The sequence below is a fragment of the Equus asinus genome, chromosome 26 (assembly GCF_041296235.1).
Source record: "Equus asinus isolate D_3611 breed Donkey chromosome 26, EquAss-T2T_v2, whole genome shotgun sequence".
Taxonomy (NCBI): Eukaryota; Metazoa; Chordata; class Mammalia; order Perissodactyla; family Equidae; genus Equus; species Equus asinus.
The window spans coordinates 41,243,330-41,250,480 of NC_091815.1; positions in this window are offsets into that span (position 1 = coordinate 41,243,330).

A 7,151-nucleotide genomic window follows, 5' to 3' on the forward strand; every position below is an offset into this window, starting at 1 on the left:
GAAAGTGAAAGACCTATACAACGAAAACTACAAGACTTTCCTGAAAGTAATTGATGACGACATAAAGAGATGGAAAGACATTCCATGCACATGGATTGGATGAATAAGCATAGTTAAAATGTCCATACTACCTAAAGCAATCTACAGATTCAACACAATCCCAATCAGAATCCCAATGACATTCTTTACAGAAATAGAACAAAGAGTCCTAAAATTGATATGGGGCAACAAAAGACCCCAAATTGCTAAAGCAATCCTGAGAAAAAAGAACAAAGCTGGAGGCATCACAATCCCTGACTTCAAAGCATGCTACAAAGCTACAGTAATCAAAACAGCATGGTACTGGTACAAAAACAGGTGCACAGATCAATGGAACAGAATTGAAAGCCCAGAAAAAAAACCACACATCTATGGACAGCTAATCTTCGACAAAGGAGCTGAGGGCATACAATGGAGAAAAGAAAGTCTCTTCAACAAATGGTGCTGGACAAACTGGACACCCACATGTGAAAGAATGAAAATTGACCATTCTTTTTCACCATTCACAAAAATAAACTCAAAATGGATCAAAGACCTAAAGGTAAGAGCTGAAACCATAGGCTTCTAGAAGACAATATAGGCAGTACACTCTTCGACATCAGTATTAAAAGGATCTTTTCGGACACCATGTCTTCTCAGATGAGGGAAACAATAGAAAGAATAAACAAATGGGACTTCATCAGACTAAAGAGCTTCTTCAAGGCAAGGGAAAACAGGATTGAAACAAAAAAACAACCCACTAATTGGGAAAAAATATTTACAAGTTATTCATCTGACAAAGGGTTAATCTCCATAATTTATAAAGAACTCACACAGCTCAACAACAAAAAATCAAACAACCCGATCAAAAAATGGGCAGGGGACATGAACAGACATTTCCCCAAAGAAGATATACGGATGACCAATAGACACATGAAAAGATGCTCACCATCACTAATCATCAGGGAAATGCAAATCAAAGCTACACTAAGATATCACCTTACACCTGATACAATGGCAAAAATATCCAAAACAAAAAGTGACAAATGTTGGAGAGGTTGTGGAGAAAAAGGACCCCTCATACACTGCTGGTGGGAATGCAAACTGGTGCAGCCACTATGGAAAACGGTATGGAGATTTCTCAAAAACTTAAAAATAGAAATACCTTATGACCCAGCCATCCCACTACTGGGTATCTATCCAAAGAACTTGAAATCAGCAATTCCAAAAGTCCCATGCACCCGTATGTTCATTGCAGCATTATTTACAATAGCTAAAATGTGGAAGCAGCCTAAGTGCCCATCAACTGATGATTGGATAAAGAAAATATGGTGTATATATATATACAGTGGAATACTACTCAGCAATAAAATAGGATACAATCGTCCCATTCACAGCAACATGGATGGACCTTGAAGGTATTATGTTAAGTGAAATAAGCCAGATAGAGAAAGACGAACTCTGTATGACTCCACTCATAGGTGGAAGTTAAACATAGAGACAAAGAAAACTGATTGGTGGTTACCAGGGGAGAGGGGGGTTGGGGGGAGGGCACAAAGGGTGAAGTGGTGCACCTACAACGGGACTAACAATAATGTACAACTGAAATTTCACAAGGTTGTAAACTATCATAATCTTAATAAAAACTTTTAAAAAACCCCAATAACCATATTTTTACTAACTACATGACAAAAGACCACAGTTAAAGAATGTTTTTTTTTTTTTTTGTCAGAATGTTGTCTTTAATCTATATCTGACTTAGGAGATTTGTTTAAAACTCTTGTGTTTAAAAGTAACTTAAAAACAATTTCTCTCTGCATGATTACACCGCCAACTCTCTATACAGTCAACTTCGTGTTTCTTTATCTCCTCTTTTGGTTCTGTGGATACTTTAAATGTTTATTTAATATAGTGTTGTAGTTGTTCCAGAGTCAAGACTTTAGTGTGAGATGATTCAGAAAAAGTCACCTGTTTGTCAGTTGCCATACTGTGGTCATGGCTCACATAAAAGAACTAGAAGGACGTACAACTAGGATATACAACCATGCACTGTGCAGCTTGGGGAGGAAAAATATAGATATATATATTGAATCCTACTTATCAATAAAAGGGATAAACTACTGATACGTCATCTTGGATGACTCTCTGAGGAGTTAGAAAAGCCAGAATACAAAATGGTTGTGATTCCTCTTCTATGAATTTACAGAACAAATAAAACCTAAAGTGTGTTTTTAAACTATCAGAAAAACAGTTGCCTCTCTAACAGGCAATTGGGAATTTTCTGGTGTCATGGAATTGATCTATACTTTTTGGGGGACTTGAATTACATGGATAAATGCATTTGCCAAACTCTTCAAATTGTACAGTTAAGGTTTGTGCATTTTCCTTAGTATAAACATTACTTAACATAAACATTACTAAAACTATATATTTCTTGAACTCAGGCTAATGATTTTGCTTGTGCCATTGGCTGGATAGCATTTGTGAACCTAATTTCATTGATTCTGAGAGAATCTAGAAGCTATGGCTCACCAGTAGCATTAAACCCATCTAATGCCTAGAACCTAGTTTCTCAATACCATTCTCCACAAAAAGGAAGTAAAACTCCGTGGAGAAAAGGATGATTCCTGAGCAGGGCAAGGAATTTACAAGATGACTCTGGAATTTCTTGTTGCACCAGAAAGAAGTGCCCAAAGAACAATGATGACCTGACCCAAGGGCAAAGAAGCCAGCTTGAGGGAGCTCTCATTGGCCCAATCTGAGAACACCTGAGCATCAAAGTAAATAATGACAGTCATGTATTATAACACAATGAAGTATTTAAGAATCCATGTGGATATGAGTAAATGAACGAATAATAAGGGGAATGGAAAGTCTATCCCAAGTAGAATATCAATTAATAAGTATGGACTGAGAGAGTTAGAAAATCATCAGTGTGGGGCTGGCCCCGTGGCCGAGTGGTTAAGTTCGCGCGCTCTGCTGCAGGCGGCCTATTGTTTCATTAGTTCGAATCCTGGGCGTGGACATGGCACTGCTCATCAAATCACACTGAGGCAGCGTCCCACATGCCACAATTAGAAGGACCCACAACGAACAATATACAGCTATGTACCGGGGGGCTTTGGAGAGAAAAAGGAAAAAATAAAATCTTAAAAAAAAAAAAATCATCAGTGGCTTTTAAAACTAGGGGTGAAAGACTGATATGGATCAGGATATTTACATAGTTTAAAAATATCTCCTACTAGATATTTACTAAATATAGTGGGAAAAATAGTAGATTTAAAGTTGAGAGGCCTGACAGAATTAAAGTACCAAAAACTAACATCATCAATATTGAAAAACAGGAACATCATGTGTGCCTCTTGATATGATGCCACGAGAACAACACACTATTCCTTTTGTTGTTTCTCTGCAAAATATTCAAAAACTTGTTCTAAAAAATTGAAAACATTAAAGAAATAGAGGAAAAATTTCAAAACTAGTGGGCCTGTAATCTCAAAGTGTAAGTCCAGAGAATTCAGCTGAAGGCTGGGGAACTGTTTTATCAAAGGAATCTAAAGAGACATGAAAACTAAATGATATACATGAATTTGAATTTGGTTCTGCACAAAGGAAAATACTTAAGAAGGACAATATTGGAACAAATGATGGAAATGTATTATGTGTTGTTTAAATAATAGTATTGTGCCAATATTGAAATTCCTAATTTTGTTATAGTACTCCGATTATATATAAGGAAATTTCTGGGCTTTCAAGAATTATGCACTGAAATATTCACTTGTAAACGGGAAAAAATCTTTCCAAATTATACACCAATTATTCAGAAAAATATATATATGTATGTGTATGTATAAACACACATGTAGGAAATGTATTTATGTAGAGAAAGAGAGACAAAAAAGGATAAAGTAAATGGAGCAAAAGATAAACAATTGGTAAATTTGGATAAAGGGCCTACAAGTGTATCTTTTAAAATTCTTGCAGCTTTCCTATAAGTTTGAAATTATATCAAAATTTTCAAAATGCAAAAATTATTTCATGTGTTTCACGCTTAGTAGGAAACAGGATCTATCATATAATCAACTCAAATGAATCAAATAGTTTGACATAATTTTGAATCTTCTTGACATTTTAAAAATAAACTAGAACTAGAAGGGATCCTCCTTAAACTTCTAATAAGTATCAAGAACAACAAAAACCTCGCCACAAACACCAAACATAGGATCCATTCTTAAAGTATTTCACCTAAGTTCAGGGATGAAAGAAGAACCATCGCGGTATCTATTGTTCTTGAACTTTAGGCTGTAAGGACTATTTCACAGATAACAACGAGAAAAAATATACATCGACATGGATTGGAAAAGAAGAAATAAATCTGTTTTTCCTCATCTTGTTAAAGCATTTTCTAAGATAGTATCATCATTTTGAGTCTTCCTTTGATCTTCCTCTTCAGTTTTGTAAATCACGCCTACTCTCATGTTTGATTATACCTATGTCCTATTCTTTTCCCTTTCCCATGGAGCCCAGCAGCTTCTAATAATGTGCTGCATAATAATAATATGTAATAACTTGGGTGCATCATTTATTGTCTGTTTCCCTCAACCAGAATAAAAGTTCCATGAGGGCAAAATTATTTTAATGTTCTATGTACTGATATATCCCCTGTACCCGGAAAAGTCTATGACCCACATAAAGTTGAAAATAAATATTTCTGGAAGCCCTGAATAAACATGTCGCTGTAATCCTCCTATCTCTTTGAACCACTCTGGCTAATCCTCCTAACTGTTCAGGTACAGTCCTCGCTTCAGTCTCAGTGCCTCAGAGTCTCAGGAACAAAAAAAGAATCATATTTTGAAGACAAAACCACCAAGATGATTTCAAATCCAGCAGAGCCCTGTGCTCGATGTCTCTCACTTATTCGATCTCAGGGTCCTCTACTTAATTTCCACCGGGATTATTGTTTATTTCAAATGTGTGGTCCCACTCACCTTTCCGCCACTTCTGTTGGATATGTTTATTCACTTTAATAGCTTTCAATAATTTGCGCAATTCATAAATGTTTTTCAGAGATAATCTCCAGTCCCCATGCAGACATTGTCCCTGTGCTTACAGGTGAAATAATAATCACTTTCCAACAGGGAGATGAGATCGTGGAACCCAAACCTTTATTTATCTCAGGGTTGAGCTGCTCCTTGCTACCTCTGCACCGGTGCTGCCGGGCATCCACTTCCCCAACAGCAAATGCCGATCAGGTAAATAGCGATTGTTTTCAGATACGTGTCAGATTCTGAGACGGACTTCATCAGGAAAATTCAGTCATACATAGGAAAAAGTAATTCTGTTTTTTGGGATTGGAACATAAAACCATAAACACAGAAACAGACACACACACACACAGAGGTATATTCAGGACAGATTTTTTTTTAGGAAACCCTTGGCATATTGCCGCCCTCATTCGCTTGTATTGAGCCTGCTTGACATCTCTCTTCTCTCTCTCTCCTGTTGCAGCCGTCTCTGAAATTTCCTCTCCCTTGTCCTGACTAAACACAGAGACCCTCGTTGTTTTCACTCTCAAGGCTTTGTGCTACAGGCATGAGAGGAGCAATAAGATAGAGAAGATGACTCCTGGCTGCTGAGCCGACATCTGGTGTCTGAGTGACAGGAGCTGGTATGTGCATTTTGTTTTGTGTGGAGAGAGTATGTTGGGCTAAACGGAGTCGGTAATAATATGCCTTTAAAATTCTGTCTTAATTAGAAGGATGTTAACATTTATTTAGAGAAAAGGAACGCTCATTCTATCTCCCACATCAGGAAAAATTAAAAGCTTAAAGAAACATGTGGCTAACTATTATGCTTGACAAGAAGTTTTAGGGACATCTTAGACATTTTCTGCCCCAAACCCAGAAGCATCACTTATCTTCAAGCTACTTTGCTTTCTATGACTGAGAAGTGGCATTCAGACATCATAACTTGGTACTTTAGGTGGTCACTCCTATGGACTTGTTTATGATGTTTAGACTCTTTCAATGAAAAGAAATAGGGAATGCATATGTGTTTTAACTTGTACACTACATGCATTATTTCTCCCAAAATTTATAGGGTTTTGAGGGGTTTTTTGTTTGTTTGTTTTAAAGATTTTATTTTTTCCTTTTTCTCCCCAAAGCCCTCCAGTACATAGTTGCATACTCTTCGTTGTGGGTCCCTCCAGCCGTGGCATGCAGGACGCTGCCCCAGCATGGCTCGATGAGCAGTGCCATGTCCGCACCCAGGATCCAAACCAACGAAACACTGGGCCGCCTGCAGCGGAGCGTGTGAACCCAACCACTCGGCCACGGGGCCAGCCCTGGGTTTTGAGTTTTTATTTTAAAATTTGTATGTATTATTTTGTCTTATGCTGAAAGTCATGTTTACTAATTATGTTAATAGACTTTATATGTTTCTAATAGCTTATGTCAGTATAATTTGCAAAATATGAGTATGGACAACAGTTTAATATATCTGTTAGGTATTTTTGCTTTCATATGTACCTCTGTGTAATACGAAATGTTTTTTACAAGTACACATGGAACACTATGCTGGTAGACAGTAAGGGTAATTTTTTCAATTAACTTTGAATTTTATGGATTTTGATATCTGATTTTGATTAATATTTTTCAACAGTTATGTGATATGTGTATATTTGAATAAGTCAAAATGTAACACAGACTACTTCATGAAGCCTAGTTTACGTTTCTATCCTTCCATCCTGTTCAATCTCTGCCCCTGTATTTATAGTCCTCTACTTTCTTAAAAAAAAGAAAAGGAAACATACTCTACTCATGTCTGTATCTTGCCTTTTTCATGTAAGAACATATAGTGGGGAAAATCCGTCTCTGTGCACAGAGCTCTCCTTCCCTCATCGCCACAGCTGGGGAGAAGCCCGTGCTGCAGTGCTGCCACCTGCATCTACGTGGTAGGTGGATGCTGAGCCTTTTTACAGTCCTAATCTTCACTGCGTTGCCTTTGCACACGTGGGCAAAAATTCTAAATACCCACTTAAAGTGAGGCTATATGAGATGTAGGCTAAGTATTGAAAATTGAGGGACATGGTGATGGTGACATATTTATTTTCATTTATTTAATTGTTCATTCAA